Genomic DNA, 22,052 nt, shown 5'->3' on the forward strand with positions numbered 1-22,052 from the left:
TCATCAATGCAGTATATATATCTTAGTTTTCAAGTTACTCACACTCATAGGGTGAACATGACGGGATTTTGATTCATCTTGTTTGCAGCACTAGTCTCACTGCAGGCATAAAAACAAGATGCAAAATTGCACCAAAAGCAAACACTTTGATCACAACATTTTGTCTATCTCATACAAGGATCAATGCTCATTTGCATATTGCATCATTCACATTCAGCCTCATTTACATGCAAATCTGAAGACTGTGCACATTTGATGCTAATGAATAGGCAGTGGTTAGTATTCAAGCTTCAGGCAATATCTCTTAAGATAAATTCTTGATGATTTTTGACGCTTATTAAAAGAAGAGCCAGATCAGAGTAACTTCAATTGAAGTATGTCTACTATTTGATAGTATATTTGAAAGGGACTTAGATGATTTCTTAAAATTTGTTAGCAGTTGTGAAACTGCTTGCTGTCATTTCTCTGATTTTCTGTTTACTTTAAGGAAATTACCAGCTATATTTTTGAATTTATGAAAACCATGGGGATGGCAGCCAGGCTAAATCTTGTTGCCTATTTACCATATATGTCACGTCCTTGGTACATTGTGATCTGCACCACGTGCCCTTGTGTTCTTCAGGGGGTCATAACCTCAGTATTTTTATTGACTAGAGTGGGAGTGTGGCATCAGTGTAGCAATAACTTCTGCTCAGGCTAAATCGTGGAAGACTCAGAAGTAGACAAGCAGGCAGATGGCCATTTACCTGACCTCCACAGCACTGTAAACTGTCATAAGAATTCCACATGCATGAGCAGTGACCATTCAATAAAAGTGCACTTCAGCTCTGTCCTGGACGCCTTAATGTAAGGTTCATCCGGAGATCTGTTTGGCTTCCCAATACTTCTTCTTCTCTAAATACTATGCCTTTCCATCTGCACCCCACACATTAAGACTCAGTAAAAATGCTGCCCGGTTTCAGACATTCTATTCTCAATTAATCGCATATCGTTAGACTCAGTAGAATCACCACTTGCTCTCTTTCATTTTTTACTGTATTCCAGCTCCAATTAATGCAACCAAAATTTTAACTTTGCTTATATTTATATTCATGATTCCTAATGCCACCAAAACGCTTTTAGTTAGAGGTTTTCCTGCCCCTCCATGCCTATATTTTTTTGACCTGCTTGTAAAATCCCTCCTTTATATGCTATTCACGAAGAACTTCTTGATTCTCTTTTGGACTATCATTCATCACTCTCCTCCTGGACGTTTGCCAGTTTTCTGCATTGGTCTCTCCTTCCATTGTGCTTTGGACACTGCTCTGAGGTGAATATCTGTTCCTTTGAATTTTGCATTAAAAATGCTGTAGAACATACCAATACAGAAATTCTGAATCCTTTCTCATTTAGGACTTCTACTTACCTCGTAAAATCTTCCACCTCTTTGATATTTGAAGCCTGGTATTGCTGCATCCTAACTCCATATTCTAAACTGTATATATTGCGAATCCGATACCCACCTTATCAAGTTGCTTTATGCCATTGATGCCCTCACAGTCTTAGCTTTTTTCACACCTTGTTGTTGGTCAATGACTTGTCGGTCTCCCGAGTCCTTTGATGATTGGCCTGATATTTACTTATGTAAGGTTCTGAGTCTTTACAGAAGTTAGTCGCTGACTGGCTATACCAAATCTTATGAATGAAATAAAGGGGAGCTCATTTTGAAAGTTGGAGAAAATACTACACATCTTGAGTCTCATGCCTAATAGAGATGGAAACTGTTGTCTGAATAGTCACTGACATCAAGAATTTCGTGGTAAATGCCAAAAATATGTTTGAAATACTAACAGACAATTAAAACAAAATTAAGCAATTTTTGGAGAAAGGGAAGAAGAGAAGTTTTAAACTTACAAAATACAGCTTATGTAGCGTTAATGCACAGGGTCAATAAGCAAATGTCACAAAATGGAGGACGATCGTCTGAATTGTTGCAAAATGTTCAGTTTTGTGAAAAAGTGCGCTATATTTTGGATGCAACTCAGAAAGAAGAGTTGAAAAAAAGACTTTATTATGGTTGACACAGTACGTTTCAGACACACTAAACATATGTTCTGTAGTATTTTGATTCATCTCTGCATTAACAGTGTTTTAAATTGACTTATATGCTGTGTGTTACAGGATGGATACCCAATCAATGTCCAGTGCATTGATAAAGTGAGTGGAAAATTGTCTGAAGTTTGGTGAGGAATATATCCTGGAAATTGCTAATAAAAGATGCTGTTGAGGGAATTATTATATGAGATCTATTCTGTGTTTCTGTTTGATGACAACAAAGAAGTACTGAAATCAAAGCACTGCAAGTAATTTTTTCTTAGCACTTACAGTATAGTGTGTGATGCATATTCAATTTAGGAAAAATATGAGCAGATGAAGAGTAGTCTGAATTGGGTAATGAGACATTTTCTCATCTCAACCATTGTACTCAGCCAAGCCAACCACAAGCCACTTCCAATACCAGGAGAGCAGCATCAGCTGGTCTGGAAATAGCAGACATGCCACAGCACAACCTCTTTTGCAGCACCTGCCAGCCACAGGTTTCTGGTTGCTTGTTCTCCTTGCTCAGGAGATCCCTGCTAGGGAGGTGACTAGCTCTTGTCTCAGACCTTTCCTAAGGTGAGGGAGTAACAAATGCACTCAGCCAGTGACCTCTATGTTGAGCTTCCTCTGCTCCAATGCTCAAACTCATCAATGCAGTATATATATCTTAGTTTTCAAGTTACTCACACTCATAGGGTGAACATGACGGGATTTTGATTCATCTTGTTTGCAGCACTAGTGTCACTGCAGGCATAAAAACAAGATGCAACATTGCACCAAAAGCAAACACTTTGATCACAACATTTTGTCTATCTCATACAAGGATCAATGCTCATTTGCATATTGCATCATTCACATTCAGCCTCATTTACATGCAAATCTGAAGACTGTGCACATTTGATGCTAATGAATAGGCAGTGGTTAGTATTCAAGCTTCAGGCAATATCTCTTAAGATAAATTCTTGATGATTTTTGACGCTTATTAAAAGAAGAGCCAGATCAGAGTAACTTCAATTGAAGTATGTCTACTATTTGATAGTATATTTGAAAGGGACTTAGATGATTTCTTAAAATTTGTTAGCAGTTGTGAAACTGCTTGCTGTCATTTCTCTGATTTTCTGTTTACTTTAAGGAAATTACCAGCTATATTTTTGAATTTATGAAAACCATGGGGATGGCAGCCAGGCTAAATCTTGTTGCCTATTTACCATATATGTCACGTCCTTGGTACATTGTGATCTGCACAACGTGCCCTTTTGTTCTTCAGGGGGTCATAACCTCAGTATTTTTGTTGACTAGAGTGGGAGTGTGGCATCAGTGTAGCAATAACTTCTGCTCAGGCTAAATCGTGGAAGACTCAGAAGTAGACAAGCAGGCAGATGGCCATTTACCAGACCTCCACAGCACTGTAAACTGTCATAAGAATTCCACATGCATGAGCAGTGACCATTCAATAAAAGTGCACTTCAGCTCTGTCCTGGACGCCTTAATGTAAGGTTCATCCGGAGATCTGTTTGGCTTCCCAATACTTCTTCTTCTCTAAATACTATGCCTTTCCATCTGCACCCCACACATTAAGACTCAGTAAAAATGCTGCCCGGTTTCAGACATTCTATTCTCAATTAATCGCATATCGTTAGACTCAGTAGAATCACCACTTGCTCTCTTTCATTTTTTACTGTATTCCAGCTCCAATTAATGCAACCAAAATTTTAACTTTGCTTATATTTATATTCATGATTCCTAATGCCACCAAAACGCTTTTAGTTAGAGGTTTTCCTGCCCCTCCATGCCTATATTTTTTTGACCTGCTTGTAAAATCCCTCCTTTATATGCTATTCACGAAGAACTTCTTGATTCTCTTTTGGACTATCATTCGTCACTCTCCTCCTGGACGTTTGCCAGTTTTCTGCATTGGTCTCTCCTTCCATTGTGCTTTGGACACTGCTCTGAGGTGAATATCTGTTCCTTTGAATTTTGCATTAAAAATGCTGTAGAACATAACAATACAGAAATTCTGAATCCTTTCTCATTTAGGACTTCTACTTACCTCGTAAAATCTTCCACCTCTTTGATATTTGAAGCCTGGTATTGCTGCATCCTAACTCCATATTCTAAACTGTATATATTGCGAATCCGATACCCACTTTATCAAGTTGCTTTATGCCATTGATGCCCTCACAGTCTTAGCTTTTTTCACACCTTGTTGTTGGTCAATGACTTGTCGGTCTCCCGAGTCCTTTGATGATTGGCCTGATATTTACTTATGTAAGGTTCTGAGTCTTTACAGAAGTTAGTCGCTGACCGGCTATACCAAATCTTATGAATGAAATAAAGGGGAGCTCATTTTGAAAGTTGGAGAAAATACTACACATCTTGAGTCTCATGCCTAATAGAGATGGAAACTGTTGTCTGAATAGTCACTGACATCAAGAATTTTGTGGTAAATGCCAAAAATATGTTTGAAATACTAACAGACAATTAAAACAAAATTAAGCAATTTTTGGAGAAAGGGAAGAAGAGAAGTTTTAAACTTACAAAATACAGCTTATGTAGCGTTAATGCACAGGGTCAATAAGCAAATGTCACAAAATGGAGGACGATCGTCTGAATTGTTGCAAAATGTTCAGTTTTGTGAAAAAGTGCGCTATATTTTGGATGCAACTCAGAAAGAAGAGTTGAAAAAAAGACTTTATTATGATTGACACAGTACGTTTCAGACACACTAAACATATGTTCTGTAGTATTTTGATTCATCTCTGCATTAACAGTGTTTTAAATTGACTTATATGCTGTGTGTTACAGGATGGATACCCAATCAATGTCCAGTGCATTGATAAAGTGAGTGGAAAATTGTCTGAAGTTTGGTGAGGAATATATCCTGGAAAATGCTAATAAAAGATGCTGTTGAGGGAATTATTATATGAGATCTATTCTGTGTTTCTGTTTGATGACAACAAAGAAGTACTGAAATCAAAGCACTGCAAGTAATTTTTTCTTAGCACTTACAGTATAGTGTGTGATGCATATTAAATTTAGGAAAAATATGAGCAGATGAAGAGTAGTCTGAATTGGGTAATGAGACATTTTCTCATCTCAACCATTGTACTCAGCCAAGCCAACCACAAGCCACTTCCAATACCAGGAGAGCAGCATCAGCTGGTCTGGAAATAGTAGACATGCCACAACACAACCTCTTTTGCAGCACCTGCCAGCCACAGGTTTCTGGTTGCTTATTCTCCTTGCTCAGGAGATCCCTGCTAGGGAGGTGACTAGCTCTTGTCTCAGACCTTTCCTAAGGTGAGGGAGTAACAAATGCACTCAGCCAGTGACCTCTATGTTGAGCTTCCTCTGCTCCAATGCTCAAACTCATCAATGCAGTATATATATCTTAGTTTTCAAGTTACTCACACTCATAGGGTGAACATGACGGGATTTTGATTCATCTTGTTTGCAGCACTAGTCTCACTGCAGGCATAAAAACAAGATGCAAAATTGCACCAAAAGCAAACACTTTGATCACAACATTTTGTCTATCTCATACAAGGATCAATGCTCATTTGCATATTGCATCATTCACATTCAGCCTCATTTACATGCAAATCTGAAGACTGTGCACATTTGATGCTAATGAATAGGCAGTGGTTAGTATTCAAGCTTCAGGCAATATCTCTTAAGATAAATTCTTGATGATTTTTGACGCTTATTAAAAGAAGAGCCAGATCAGAGTAACTTCAATTGAAGTATGTCTACTATTTGATAGTATATTTGAAAGGGACTTAGATGATTTCTTAAAATTTGTTAGCAGTTGTGAAACTGCTTGCTGTCATTTCTCTGATTTTCTGTTTACTTTAAGGAAATTACCAGCTATATTTTTGAATTTATGAAAACCATGGGGATGGCAGCCAGGCTAAATCTTGTTGCCTATTTACCATATATGTCACGTCCTTGGTACATTGTGATCTGCACCACGTGCCCTTGTGTTCTTCAGGGGGTCATAACCTCAGTATTTTTATTGACTAGAGTGGGAGTGTGGCATCAGTGTAGCAATAACTTCTGCTCAGGCTAAATCGTGGAAGACTCAGAAGTAGACAAGCAGGCAGATGGCCATTTACCTGACCTCCACAGCACTGTAAACTGTCATAAGAATTCCACATGCATGAGCAGTGACCATTCAATAAAAGTGCACTTCAGCTCTGTCCTGGACGCCTTAATGTAAGGTTCATCCGGAGATCTGTTTGGCTTCCCAATACTTCTTCTTCTCTAAATACTATGCCTTTCCATCTGCACCCCACACATTAAGACTCAGTAAAAATGCTGCCCGGTTTCAGACATTCTATTCTCAATTAATCGCATATCGTTAGACTCAGTAGAATCACCACTTGCTCTCTTTCATTTTTTACTGTATTCCAGCTCCAATTAATGCAACCAAAATTTTAACTTTGCTTATATTTATATTCATGATTCCTAATGCCACCAAAACGCGTTTAGTTAGAGGTTTTCCTGCCCCTCCATGCCTATATTTTTTTGACCTGCTTGTAAAATCCCTCCTTTATATGCTATTCACGAAGAACTTCTTGATTCTCTTTTGGACTATCATTCATCACTCTCCTCCTGGACGTTTGCCAGTTTTCTGCATTGGTCTCTCCTTCCATTGTGCTTTGGACACTGCTCTGAGGTGAATATCTGTTCCTTTGAATTTTGCATTAAAAATGCTGTAGAACATACCAATACAGAAATTCTGAATCCTTTCTCATTTAGGACTTCTACTTACCTCGTAAAATCTTCCACCTCTTTGATATTTGAAGCCTGGTATTGCTGCATCCTAACTCCATATTCTAAACTGTATATATTGCGAATCCGATACCCACCTTATCAAGTTGCTTTATGCCATTGATGCCCTCACAGTCTTAGCTTTTTTCACACCTTGTTGTTGGTCAATGACTTGTCGGTCTCCCGAGTCCTTTGATGATTGGCCTGATATTTACTTATGTAAGGTTCTGAGTCTTTACAGAAGTTAGTCGCTGACTGGCTATACCAAATCTTATGAATGAAATAAAGGGGAGCTCATTTTGAAAGTTGGAGAAAATACTACACATCTTGAGTCTCATGCCTAATAGAGATGGAAACTGTTGTCTGAATAGTCACTGACATCAAGAATTTCGTGGTAAATGCCAAAAATATGTTTGAAATACTAACAGACAATTAAAACAAAATTAAGCAATTTTTGGAGAAAGGGAAGAAGAGAAGTTTTAAACTTACAAAATACAGCTTATGTAGCGTTAATGCACAGGGTCAATAAGCAAATGTCACAAAATGGAGGACGATCGTCTGAATTGTTGCAAAATGTTCAGTTTTGTGAAAAAGTGCGCTATATTTTGGATGCAACTCAGAAAGAAGAGTTGAAAAAAAGACTTTATTATGGTTGACACAGTACGTTTCAGACACACTAAACATATGTTCTGTAGTATTTTGATTCATCTCTGCATTAACAGTGTTTTAAATTGACTTATATGCTGTGTGTTACAGGATGGATACCCAATCAATGTCCAGTGCATTGATAAAGTGAGTGGAAAATTGTCTGAAGTTTGGTGAGGAATATATCCTGGAAATTGCTAATAAAAGATGCTGTTGAGGGAATTATTATATGAGATCTATTCTGTGTTTCTGTTTGATGACAACAAAGAAGTACTGAAATCAAAGCACTGCAAGTAATTTTTTCTTAGCACTTACAGTATAGTGTGTGATGCATATTCAATTTAGGAAAAATATGAGCAGATGAAGAGTAGTCTGAATTGGGTAATGAGACATTTTCTCATCTCAACCATTGTACTCAGCCAAGCCAACCACAAGCCACTTCCAATACCAGGAGAGCAGCATCAGCTGGTCTGGAAATAGCAGACATGCCACAGCACAACCTCTTTTGCAGCACCTGCCAGCCACAGGTTTCTGGTTGCTTGTTCTCCTTGCTCAGGAGATCCCTGCTAGGGAGGTGACTAGCTCTTGTCTCAGACCTTTCCTAAGGTGAGGGAGTAACAAATGCACTCAGCCAGTGACCTCTATGTTGAGCTTCCTCTGCTCCAATGCTCAAACTCATCAATGCAGTATATATATCTTAGTTTTCAAGTTACTCACACTCATAGGGTGAACATGACGGGATTTTGATTCATCTTGTTTGCAGCACTAGTGTCACTGCAGGCATAAAAACAAGATGCAACATTGCACCAAAAGCAAACACTTTGATCACAACATTTTGTCTATCTCATACAAGGATCAATGCTCATTTGCATATTGCATCATTCACATTCAGCCTCATTTACATGCAAATCTGAAGACTGTGCACATTTGATGCTAATGAATAGGCAGTGGTTAGTATTCAAGCTTCAGGCAATATCTCTTAAGATAAATTCTTGATGATTTTTGACGCTTATTAAAAGAAGAGCCAGATCAGAGTAACTTCAATTGAAGTATGTCTACTATTTGATAGTATATTTGAAAGGGACTTAGATGATTTCTTAAAATTTGTTAGCAGTTGTGAAACTGCTTGCTGTCATTTCTCTGATTTTCTGTTTACTTTAAGGAAATTACCAGCTATATTTTTGAATTTATGAAAACCATGGGGATGGCAGCCAGGCTAAATCTTGTTGCCTATTTACCATATATGTCACGTCCTTGGTACATTGTGATCTGCACAACGTGCCCTTTTGTTCTTCAGGGGGTCATAACCTCAGTATTTTTGTTGACTAGAGTGGGAGTGTGGCATCAGTGTAGCAATAACTTCTGCTCAGGCTAAATCGTGGAAGACTCAGAAGTAGACAAGCAGGCAGATGGCCATTTACCAGACCTCCACAGCACTGTAAACTGTCATAAGAATTCCACATGCATGAGCAGGGACCATTCAATAAAAGTGCACTTCAGCTCTGTCCTGGACGCCTTAATGTAAGGTTCATCCGGAGATCTGTTTGGCTTCCCAATACTTCTTCTTCTCTAAATACTATGCCTTTCCATCTGCACCCCACACATTAAGACTCAGTAAAAATGCTGCCCGGTTTCAGACATTCTATTCTCAATTAATCGCATATCGTTAGACTCAGTAGAATCACCACTTGCTCTCTTTCATTTTTTACTGTATTCCAGCTCCAATTAATGCAACCAAAATTTTAACTTTGCTTATATTTATATTCATGATTCCTAATGCCACCAAAACGCTTTTAGTTAGAGGTTTTCCTGCCCCTCCATGCCTATATTTTTTTGACCTGCTTGTAAAATCCCTCCTTTATATGCTATTCACGAAGAACTTCTTGATTCTCTTTTGGACTATCATTCGTCACTCTCCTCCTGGACGTTTGCCAGTTTTCTGCATTGGTCTCTCCTTCCATTGTGCTTTGGACACTGCTCTGAGGTGAATATCTGTTCCTTTGAATTTTGCATTAAAAATGCTGTAGAACATAACAATACAGAAATTCTGAATCCTTTCTCATTTAGGACTTCTACTTACCTCGTAAAATCTTCCACCTCTTTGATATTTGAAGCCTGGTATTGCTGCATCCTAACTCCATATTCTAAACTGTATATATTGCGAATCCGATACCCACTTTATCAAGTTGCTTTATGCCATTGATGCCCTCACAGTCTTAGCTTTTTTCACACCTTGTTGTTGGTCAATGACTTGTCGGTCTCCCGAGTCCTTTGATGATTGGCCTGATATTTACTTATGTAAGGTTCTGAGTCTTTACAGAAGTTAGTCGCTGACCGGCTATACCAAATCTTATGAATGAAATAAAGGGGAGCTCATTTTGAAAGTTGGAGAAAATACTACACATCTTGAGTCTCATGCCTAATAGAGATGGAAACTGTTGTCTGAATAGTCACTGACATCAAGAATTTTGTGGTAAATGCCAAAAATATGTTTGAAATACTAACAGACAATTAAAACAAAATTAAGCAATTTTTGGAGAAAGGGAAGAAGAGAAGTTTTAAACTTACAAAATACAGCTTATGTAGCGTTAATGCACAGGGTCAATAAGCAAATGTCACAAAATGGAGGACGATCGTCTGAATTGTTGCAAAATGTTCAGTTTTGTGAAAAAGTGCGCTATATTTTGGATGCAACTCAGAAAGAAGAGTTGAAAAAAAGACTTTATTATGATTGACACAGTACGTTTCAGACACACTAAACATATGTTCTGTAGTATTTTGATTCATCTCTGCATTAACAGTGTTTTAAATTGACTTATATGCTGTGTGTTACAGGATGGATACCCAATCAATGTCCAGTGCATTGATAAAGTGAGTGGAAAATTGTCTGAAGTTTGGTGAGGAATATATCCTGGAAAATGCTAATAAAAGATGCTGTTGAGGGAATTATTATATGAGATCTATTCTGTGTTTCTGTTTGATGACAACAAAGAAGTACTGAAATCAAAGCACTGCAAGTAATTTTTTCTTAGCACTTACAGTATAGTGTGTGATGCATATTCAATTTAGGAAAAATATGAGCAGATGAAGAGTAGTCTGAATTGGGTAATGAGACATTTTCTCATCTCAACCATTGTACTCAGCCAAGCCAACCACAAGCCACTTCCAATACCAGGAGAGCAGCATCAGCTGGTCTGGAAATAGTAGACATGCCACAACACAACCTCTTTTGCAGCACCTGCCAGCCACAGGTTTCTGGTTGCTTATTCTCCTTGCTCAGGAGATCCCTGCTAGGGAGGTGACTAGCTCTTGTCTCAGACCTTTCCTAAGGTGAGGGAGTAACAAATGCACTCAGCCAGTGACCTCTATATTGAGCTTCCTCTGCTCCAATGCTCAAACTCATCAATGCAGTATATATATCTTAGTTTTCAAGTTACTCACACTCATAGGGTGAACATGACGGGATTTTGATTCATCTTGTTTGCAGCACTAGTCTCACTGCAGGCATAAAAACAAGATGCAAAATTGCACCAAAAGCAAACACTTTGATCACAACATTTTGTCTATCTCATACAAGGATCAATGCTCATTTGCATATTGCATCATTCACATTCAGCCTCATTTACATGCAAATCTGAAGACTGTGCACATTTGATGCTAATGAATAGGCAGTGGTTAGTATTCAAGCTTCAGGCAATATCTCTTAAGATAAATTCTTGATGATTTTTGACGCTTATTAAAAGAAGAGCCAGATCAGAGTAACTTCAATTGAAGTATGTCTACTATTTGATAGTATATTTGAAAGGGACTTAGATGATTTCTTAAAATTTGTTAGCAGTTGTGAAACTGCTTGCTGTCATTTCTCTGATTTTCTGTTTACTTTAAGGAAATTACCAGCTATATTTTTGAATTTATGAAAACCATGGGGATGGCAGCCAGGCTAAATCTTGTTGCCTATTTACCATATATGTCACGTCCTTGGTACATTGTGATCTGCACCACGTGCCCTTGTGTTCTTCAGGGGGTCATAACCTCAGTATTTTTATTGACTAGAGTGGGAGTGTGGCATCAGTGTAGCAATAACTTCTGCTCAGGCTAAATCGTGGAAGACTCAGAAGTAGACAAGCAGGCAGATGGCCATTTACCTGACCTCCACAGCACTGTAAACTGTCATAAGAATTCCACATGCATGAGCAGTGACCATTCAATAAAAGTGCACTTCAGCTCTGTCCTGGACGCCTTAATGTAAGGTTCATCCGGAGATCTGTTTGGCTTCCCAATACTTCTTCTTCTCTAAATACTATGCCTTTCCATCTGCACCCCACACATTAAGACTCAGTAAAAATGCTGCCCGGTTTCAGACATTCTATTCTCAATTAATCGCATATCGTTAGTGTGGAAAAGTGGATTTCCCTGGTCAGTTATGTCCCCTATCTTGGACCCCAACGGTTCTATATGCATGTTACAAGTACATGTATGTTCTCTCCAGTTCCAGTTTTGAAGACGCAAATACATGTGCGTCCACCGTCAACATGTTCTCTGTCAGATCCGCCATCAATGGGCCGGATAGTTAATTCCTAAATAGGAAAGGCCACCGACTTTATATGGCTTAGCTACTCCATTTTCACAGTTCAGGCGAAGTAGGCCCGATTCTGTCCTCGAAGCCTTTCCCTGCTCTCTGTCTCTGACAAGCGTCAGCTTGAGCTCGCAGCTGCATCCATGAACTTTGTCCTATTTCTTGTGCAGCTAACGGTGCCTGCCTCGGCCAGTTTAGCCTGTCTGCCAAGAAGCTGTATTTCACCTTCGAATTATCTACTTTGCTCTTCAGCCGATGCATTCCTGTCTAGTGATTTAGGTAAACATTTCCTTTAGCTCCCGTGCAAAGGGCTGTCCTCCTGCAAGTAATTCATAGCCCAGTTGCCATGGAAAGTTTTCTGCCTCTTGCATTTCACATAGACACTTAGACGTTTGTGCACGCACACAGTCAGTATAGAATAGATTATGTTCGAAGTCCTTCAGTCCTTCCTTGTGGATAACATAGTTCCTTAAACATAGGATGTTAGATATGATTTGGGATTAGGTTGACTTGACCCCCCAGACTTTTCGTCTCCACACGTAGAGTTAATGTCAAGCCCCCTTCACCCCCTAGTTACACGTCAATTACACGTCATGCTGCTGCGCGCGCATCTATGTCAAGTATTATCTTATAGAACCACCTATATTTGATAACTTTAACCAATTATGTTTCTTTTTACTCCTTATTACGCTTAGTTTCGTTTATGTCACTTTTCTTATCAAATGTTACGCCTCCTACATTCGTTTCATTATAATGTAATAACTATAAAAATGTATGTCTAATAATAAAGAATCGTACTTCACTTCCTGAACTTTCTTGGTGACGGAACCTGAAGTCCGCCACTCGAGTCGGCCATTTTGGAATAAAGCCCATTCAGAAACCTCTTATACCACGGATTCTGCCTCTTATTATTCTGAGCTATTTGTTAAAGTTCTCGTACGAAATTCAGATTGGTAATGAGTCAGATTTTATTTACCACATAATGGCGCCCGAACAGGGACACTTTCTCATCTCACGCGCCGGCGGTGCGTTGCAGGCCCGGTCTCCTGCCACAGCTGGACGGACCATAACGCGTACCAGCAGGATTTCCTGTAGCTCCCTCCGGTCAAGCGGGGGCGACTGAGACTGCGATCAACCCAGACGAGGCGGTGAGAAGCGCAAAGTATCCCGACCAGAGCCTAGCTGAGAGAGCAAGATCCGAGGTATACAGAGGCCCACCAGGTCTTCCGAAGTCCCGATGTCCAGAGAGTCCGATGTCCGAAATCGAGTCCAGTCTCCGAGGCCTTTCGTTGTGAGCTACTCGGTGAGTACCATCGCCGGGGAGGCGTGTTGACGTGCACATAGGTTGTGCCGGTCAAGACGGATTTGGGTACACAAATCCGGTCTGCACTGTTTAGCAGTGTATATGTACGGTTTAGCCGTATATCAAGTATTCCGAAGTGCTTGGTGATTAGTCATGCAGACTGTCATCATTGTTGGTCATTTTTAAAATGTTTAGTGTTTTATTTTTAACGTGCTAAATGTCCTGCATATTGTGGTATGGATGATTGTTTTACTGTGCTTTGCTCATTATTGTGTTTTTGTCCTAAGTGTGTTCAAGATTAAGTATCAGATCAGTTCCGTTCAAGAGTAAGTACCAGATCAGCTGTTGTCAATATGCCGCTCTTTTCAAAGTTAAGACAAATTACTACTCGAAAAGGGGTGCTTGAAGAGGCAGTCCCTATTCCTCCTAGGGACACTCCAGGGCATTTCATGTACCATAAACATGGCTTAGATGCCATATTATTTCTAGATCTATGGGTGGACTACACCAAAGAGTTACCAGAGAATCAGAGATGGCCCGTAGCTGGGACCTGGGATGCAGACTGTATCATGAAAGTAGAAGAAGAGTTGTGGAAGAGGAAAGCTAGACAGTCACAGAAAGACGCTATTGAATTATGGCGTAAAGAGTCGCATAGGCGCACCGAAAAGGCGCTAAGACAGGAAGAGAGAAGTAAAGAAAGTGCAAATAAGGTCCGAGAGAAGCAGTTGATTGAAGAAGGTACACGAGTACAAGCAGAACAAACAGAGAGACAAAGAAATGCCCTTATGAAAGGGATGTATCCCCTTCTGGCCGAGGGTTTGCCTCAAGCCACTACGGCCATACCTAAAGACTTGCCAACCCCATTGTTTCCAATAAAGGTACATCCTAAAGGACATCCTAGAACGGCAGAAGATATTTTTCTTTCCTCATATTTAGATGATACAGTTCCCGAATATGCTAACCCCGCACCGCACAGACCGGCTGCTGGGGGGGTTCAACGTCAAGATCAAGTTCTTGTCCCGGTACCACCGCAAGCTCCGACACAAGTCACGACACAAGCTCCGGCAAGCACATCTGCTTCCGCGTCTGTCCCCGTAACTGTTTCTACAGCCGTGTCTACACCTGTAGTGGCTGTAGCACGTTCAACGAATCCTTTCACGTTCGACACCTCAGAGGGGGCTACTGGAGGTGCTACTAGCCTTCCTTTTACGCCACCCAGAGGGAGTAAATTTTCTTTCCAGGAATCAGCACATGCACGTACGCCCAAACTTATAAATAACCGTACGCTTCAGGAGCTTATGGTGGATTGTAGATATGATCCGGTGCCTGGTAGAGAGGATGAAATGATTATAACTTCGTTACGTATTAGACGAGCTGCGTTATTTTTAGGAAGGCTGCCAGGAATGGCCGCGCACCTAGACAACATATATCATTTTGTCCAAACAGGGAAAGATCCCGAATGTATTAACAGAGCTATGGAATATCAGAAAGTCGAGGTACAGGGAGAATTGTTACGTTTTCTTATAAATTGTGTGATCAGAAATCAAGACCGACCGGGGGTAGACCCGGAAGTAATGCAAACTCTTACTAAATGGAGTCAAAATATATCCGATGGAAAACACAATAAACAGGGAAGTATAGTAGTCATGTGCCGAAAAATTAGGAAAGAAGTAGAACGCATGCATGCAGAGAGACTGGAAACAGACGAGTTCGAGCAGGATGAAGAGTCGGAATCAGGAGATTCAGGAAGACAGGTAGACACCATAGCCTATGTGGGCAGGGGAAGGTCCTGCAATAATACCGGAGGTTTTTCTGATCCGATACACTCTACACGTCCAACTATAATAAATATGAAATCTCCCGAGCGTTTGTTTCAAGCCGCAGATAAAATACTCCGAGAACGAAGGGGTTACCACCTCCTCGATTCTATGGACGAACAAGAATTAGCGAGGGCAGCTGTTCATTGGATGGACAGTCCCGGTAAATATGGTGATGTAACAGTCGCACACGCGTTTTTGAACCTCAGTCCAGACGAACAATGTTTAGCTGGGATTTATATGATCCAGCAACTTCTTATACAATATAAGAGCCAACATGCTGATCCTGGTCCCTTGCCTGATATGTTAACCGAACTTCTCACGAACAGATGGAGAGGATCTAGTAACAAGTTAATTAAAGAAATATTAATGTCACGTAAACAGTACATTCTTTTAGTAAATGCAGATCCTTTCTCGATCCCCAGCAAAGAAGGAACACCGTACTACATGGATAGACAGAATCCCTTACGAGAGGTGCACCCGATAAAGGGCGATGATGATGAGTTTCATCGTGTATTTGTTTATACACCCATATCAAAAATGGAATTATTAGAAATGAAGAAAGTAGTGCCCAGTCATGACAAAGACCCAGCGGGTTTCCACCGAGAAATTAAAGACATGTTACTGATGGGAGAGTACACCTTTCCTGATATTATGACAATACTGAAGGTGCTCTTACCTGCTGGCATTTATGAAAAACTGAAAGAAAAAGAGTGGGAAGTGGGAGACCAAAAGATAGAGTGGACAGTATTAGCGGAGGAGGAAAAGGCTCGAGCTCCAGGTTCCGGGCTCGGGGATAAGGTTAAACTGTTACCAGGTTTACTAGTACAGGTACTGCCACGTTTACTAGCAACGAAAAAGGAAGATTGGGGTGCAATCTCAGCCTGTAAACAAAAGCAAGATGAAGACACAAGTGATTATTATGCCCGATTTGAAAAATGTTTTGGTATAAACAGTGGTATAAAAGCAAGCAGTGATTCATATCCACATTTGTTTGTGACAAAATTGGTGGAAAATGCATTACCTGGAGTGAAAAATAGAATATTGAAATTCGAGAGTACCTGGCAAAGTAACACTCCGTCACAAATGCTACAAATGTTACAGTATCATCACAATAGAATTAGGGATGAACAAGAACACGAGCATAGACGCATGAAGGATACTAAAATGAAAATGCTAGTTTCTCAGACAGTACCAGCGGATGGTCACAAAAAGGGTGCGACACATTCTGGAGATTCTGCAGTTCCGGTAAAAGGAACCTGCAATTACTGTAAACAGCCAGGCCATTATGTACACGATTGTCAAGTCTTGAAGCGTAATATAGCCTCAGGTATTGCAAAAGAGAGACCACGATTAGTTAGACAAGATCAGAGTGAACAAGGAACTATGCAGCATGGACAGTCCATGCCAGGTCAGCAACAGTCTATGCCAGCCGCACAACAGCCTATACAATTTGTGCCAGCTGCACCACCATTGCCTGCGGTTGCCACACAAGTAACATCACGACAACTGTATCAGACCGCACAGTATGAATACCCTGAGTATCAACGTTATGCATGAAGCAGCCTAGAGAGGGAAGTTGACTTACCCCTTATCGAGATTCCAGTAGATCAAGAAGGACCTTATGTCCATAGTGAATTATTAGGTCATGATAGAAAATTTTTACTCGATACAGGGGCAAGTCGAACAACAATAAAAAGTAGTGAAGTTCCAGGGGCACCCCTCTCAGGCTCTAAAAATGTTTCCCTTGGTTTTTCCGGAAAGCCTATTGTTAATGAAGTAACACAGCCACTTCCACTTACGATAGGTCCCTTGACACGAACTACCGACTTATTGCTTACCAAATCATGTCCAGAAAATTTGTTAGGTATAAAGACATTGAAAGCTCTAGGGGCTATTATTTGTTGTTCTCCGGAAGGAGTAAGATTGTTTTTACGTGATTTTAAAGGTCACTATGTATCCAGAGACATGGATCCCCGACTACAGAACTTACCAGCGCATCTATGGGCACAAGGCCCTACTGATGTTGGCTGCATGAACATTACACCATACCGAGTCACACTGAAGGCAGGAGTGGTACTACCACGAATGCGACAATACAAGTTACCACCAGATGCTGTAGTGGCTTTACTGAAAATCATTGACGAGCTAGTTGCGCAAGGAGTGGTTGTAGAAACCAACTCCAATGTGTGTAATTCACCGATAATTCCGATTCTTAAACGAACTGATCCTATGGCCCCACCAGTATATCGATTAGTGATTGATTTGCGTGAATTAAACAAATGCATTGTGCCACAATTCCCCGTGGTCCCCGATATCTCATCATTACTGACAGCCATTGATTCTCAAGCTACATTCTTTACCGTAATTGATCTCAAGAATGCCTTTTTCAGCGTCCCAATAGATCCGGAGAGCCAATACCTATTCGGATTTAGCTTAAGTGGACGAAGCTTTAAATTCACCCGCGCTCCCCAAGGTTTCACAGAAAGCCCCAGCATCTATAGCCAAGCACTGAAACGAGAACTTGACAGTATACACATGCCAGTTAACACTGCATTGCTTCAATACGTCGATGATCTGTTGATCACCGCGCGAAGCGAACCCGAATGTGAAAAAGCCTCATTGACAGTCTTACATTTTCTAGCAGACAAAGGACACAAGGTGTCCCCTTCTAAGCTGCAATTCTGTGTTCAGCGAGTTATTTATCTTGGTCACTCGCTGTCCAAGGAGGGAAGGCAGCTTACACCTGACCGCATTCAGTTAATTGCAAACATGCCAATACCGCAGACGCAAAAGGAAGTGCGGGCTTTCATAGGCCTCACTTCATACTGTAGACAGTGGATTCCCCAATATGCATTTCTAGCGAAGCCACTCATTCAGTTGACAACACAGGAGGCAGCCACATCGACTGTCCTCCCTTGGACTCAGGAACACACACTAGCTTTTGAGAGCTTAAAGAAAGCTCTATGTCAAGCACCTGTTTTAGCGACACCATGTTACAGTAAACATTTTACACTCTTTGTTACAGAACGTGCAGGTACTGCCTTGTCAGTACTCACTCAGGAACAAGCAGGAGCATGTAAGCCATGTGCTTATTTTTCCAGTACATTAGACCCCGTAGCTCAGGCTTTGCCTGCGTGTCTGAAATCAGTAGCAGCGACAGCTTTAGCAATCAGACAAAGCGATGCCATAGTGTTAGGACATCCATTGACAGTACAAGTACCACATGCAGTAGAGGTTCTTGTGAACCGAACGCAAACACAACACTTGACCATAGCAAGACTTACTGGCTACGAACTGACATTGTTTCAACCACACATAGAAATCAGACGTTGTAATACACTGAATCCTGCTACACTTTTGCCAGTAATTGGAACCGACCCACTAGCTCATGATTGTATTGAAGTTATTGAAATAAAGACAAAACCCAGACAAGACTTAACAGATGTTCCATTGTTAGATCCAGACCTGACGTTATATGTAGATGGTTCGTGTATGAGGACAAGTACAGGAAATTTAGTTGCCGCATACGCAGTCACCACAGACACTGAAGTTATTGAAACAAACTGTATAGATACTCTGTCAGCTCAAGCAGCAGAACTTGTTGCTCTAACACAAGCCTGTATTCAAGCCACGGACAAGAAAGTCAACATATATACTGATTCACGTTATGCATTTGGAGTCGTACATGACTTCGGAGTGCTTTGGCGGGAGAGGGGTTATTTAACTTCTCATGGAACCCATATTCAACACGGGTCCCTCATTCATGCTCTGTTAGATGCGATTCATTTACCGACTGCAATATCGATTATGAAATGCAAAGCACACACGAAGGTTACTGATATCATTTCTCAAGGCAATGATTTAGCTGACAGAACAGCCAAACAGACTGCTCAGACTCATACATCCGACATGACAAAGCCAATAGTTCAGACCCCGACACAGTGTATGACAATTAAGGATCCCACACTTGATGTAATTGACATACAGACACATGCCACAGCAGAAGAAATAAAGAAGTGGACTGAACTAGAAGGGATCCAGACAGATCAAGGATGGATGACGAAAGAGAAATCCGTGTGGTTTCTCCCTGATTCCATGGTTCAAGTTATTATAGCTACAGTTCACAGTCCCGCACATTTAGGAGAGAAGGCTATGTTAGACAGCATTCAGCACATTTGGTTTAACAAACATTTGCGAGCAGCTGCTAAACAAAAAGTTCGTACCTGTATGATATGTTGTCAGTTTAATCCAGGAAAGAGTGTCCCCGTAGAGCAGGGTGGATTTCAGCCTCCTGATCATCCTTTTGAAGTACTCCAAATGGATTATATTCAGATGGAACGTTGTCGAGGATTCAAATATGTTCTCGTAGTTGTCTGCGCTCTCTCTCGTTGGACAGAGGCGTACCCTGTATCAGATTACACTGCCCCGACTACTGCCAAACAGCTAGTTCGAGAATTCTTCCCACGGTATGGATTACCACGTGTGGTATATTCAGATAACGGCCAACCCTTCTCATCTGAATTAATGAAACATGTTTCACTTCTGCTGGGATATCAGTGGAAGTTCCACTGCGTCCGACACCCCGAGGCAGCAGGTCTCGTGGAACGACATAATCAACTTTTGAAAATCAGATTGTCAAAAATATGTCAGGAAAAAGGTGTTGACTGGATAGTAGCCTTACCAGTTGCACTGTTTTACATGAGAATGGTACCACACTCTCGAACAGGGCTATCCCCGTATGAGGTGATCTTTGGCAGACCACCGAATATGTGGGGGACGCCTATACCGCGTAAAATAACTGATGTTGATTGTAATATGCTGACGGATTACCTGGCTTCCTTGATGTCTGCACTACAATCTTCTCGTTCACAGGTGGTCGCAGCTTTTCCTGACAACACTGAGGTGAAACCCCATGACGTGGTTCCCGGGGATTTCGTCCTCGTTCGGAATTTCGATAGGAAAAGCCAACTGGAGCCCAGGTGGAAGTTGCCTAGACAGGTCCTGTTGACAACAAGAACAGCCGTGAAGATCGAAGGGAGGAAGGGCTGGCTCCATTCCAGCCATATTAAGAAATTTCATGGACTTCCTCCTGATATGAACAATGCTTCCCGTGCATCTTCTCCCATTGACTCCATTGACTCAAAGCTACCTTTGGCTGAGGCCAGTAGCTCCGAACTTTATAAACAAAAACTTAGGCCCAGGCCTACACTGTCGGACGATTTGATTGTTTAAGTCCTCTCCAAGGTGAAGCGGTTGAATCTGTCCTGACATGACTCCTTTAGGTCTGAATCATGAAGAGTCCAGAATAATAATGAAAAGACATACATACTGTAAATTACTGCGTAGCCACTGTATTGTGACTTTATTAATTTTGTTTTTCTTAAGTTTTATAATAGTTACTGCAAGTATATTATTGCATATGTATTATCCTGTTTCTAGACGTGCTATTAATATAACCGATGAACATTCTTTTAGTGACCTACCCCCACATGAGTTGTCCTACAGACTTGCGCTGCGTAATAACACTTTCATTAGTATGTTACATCATTCTCACCAGACTAGTAATGCCACTAATTGTTGGGTGTGTGGTCGACTCCCTCCCTATCAGAATAACAAAGGAGTTCTGCCTTTCTTTCCACATCCATTCACATATAATGGCACCTGTGGAGCATGGTTTAGTTTATTGAATTCTATAGATTCAAACACAGCAGTTTACCAACACCATTGGATATGGGGAAATCTGAATATAGTGTTATACAAGGTCTGTCACCCTGACAAGGAGGGTCACCCTAGTAGAACAGGTACTGATCTAGAAAATGAAGTATATCGCTTAGGTAATTTTACACCTAATCTCATGATTCTGAATGTCAAATCCGAAGTTGAGTTAATTTTGCCCACCATGTCAGTATTCCCAGTTAAAGGTGAATTATGTGTAAGAAAAGTTGGTTCCATACCTATGGGCCATAGCAAATGTGTTACTACAGTAGAATATAGTGATGAAGGAAAATCTACATTTAGAGCTTCCCGCCATTCCTACTTTATATGTGGTCAGACGGCATACATGCGTCTACCTCTAGATTGGGATGGTACCTGTTACATTGCATTTCTTTTGCCACCTGTTTTCTTAGCTCCTCCTGATTATTATCGAAATACTCGTTTAGCACACAATAGAGAGCGAAGAGATCTCCCAGTTGTTGATTATACTGAGACAGCATGGGACAAGTATGTAGATTTCAATAAAGGTATTTTCCCATATATAGGTACAATTTCTAATAGTAAGCTGATACGTAGACTAACCAAGACCCTTGAAGCTGTAGTGAATGAAACTATAGCGGCCCTAGGCAATCTGACAGAGGAACAATCAGTGATGAGGATCGTTGTCCTCCAAAATCGGCTTGTCCTTGACGTCATCTTGGCCGATAGGGGCGGAGCTTGTAGGGTCATCGGATCCAGCTGCTGCGTATTCATACCAGAAAATTCGCCATCTGTATATAAAGCTATAACACGCCTTCATAAGATTGTGAGCCAGATACACGAAGACCCAGGCACTTGGACTTGGTCCGGGTGGTTTTGGAGTCTGATATCAGCCTGGGGATGGAGAGTTCTATCCTTCCTAGGTATTGGCCTTCTTATACTATTCAGTTGCTGCTTATGTCTGCAATGTGGACCAGCGATTTGTGGTCTGTGTGCCACATCGTGTATTCCACATCAAGGTTTTCGCTCAAGATCCCGGAAGAAGAAAGAAGAAGAAATGATGCTCGATGAGCAAATCGATGGATTAATGAAGATTGATGTTTCTTGACGGGCAAGTAAGGGGACAAGGAGGGAATGTGGAAAAGTGGATTTCCCTGGTCAG

General features: G+C 40.8%; 4 non-coding genes across 4 annotated transcripts; all 4 read right to left on the reverse strand.

Annotated features, from left to right (window-relative positions):
* Window positions 1-2,404: 2,404 nt before the first annotated feature.
* LOC146811476 (Nuclear RNase P) lies at window positions 2,405-2,711 on the reverse strand. The gene has a single exon (XR_014967219.1).
* A 2,417-nt stretch (window positions 2,712-5,128) lies between these two features.
* Window positions 5,129-5,435, reverse strand: LOC146811477 (Nuclear RNase P). The gene has a single exon (XR_014967239.1).
* Window positions 5,436-7,852: 2,417 nt separating this feature from the next.
* Window positions 7,853-8,159, reverse strand: LOC146811478 (Nuclear RNase P). The gene has a single exon (XR_014967220.1).
* A 2,417-nt stretch (window positions 8,160-10,576) lies between these two features.
* Window positions 10,577-10,883, reverse strand: LOC146811479 (Nuclear RNase P). The gene has a single exon (XR_014967248.1).
* Window positions 10,884-22,052: the final 11,169 nt, after the last annotated feature.

This window comes from Triturus cristatus, chromosome 7 (genome assembly GCF_964204655.1).
Source record: "Triturus cristatus chromosome 7, aTriCri1.1, whole genome shotgun sequence".
NCBI classification, from domain to species: domain Eukaryota; kingdom Metazoa; phylum Chordata; class Amphibia; order Caudata; family Salamandridae; genus Triturus; species Triturus cristatus.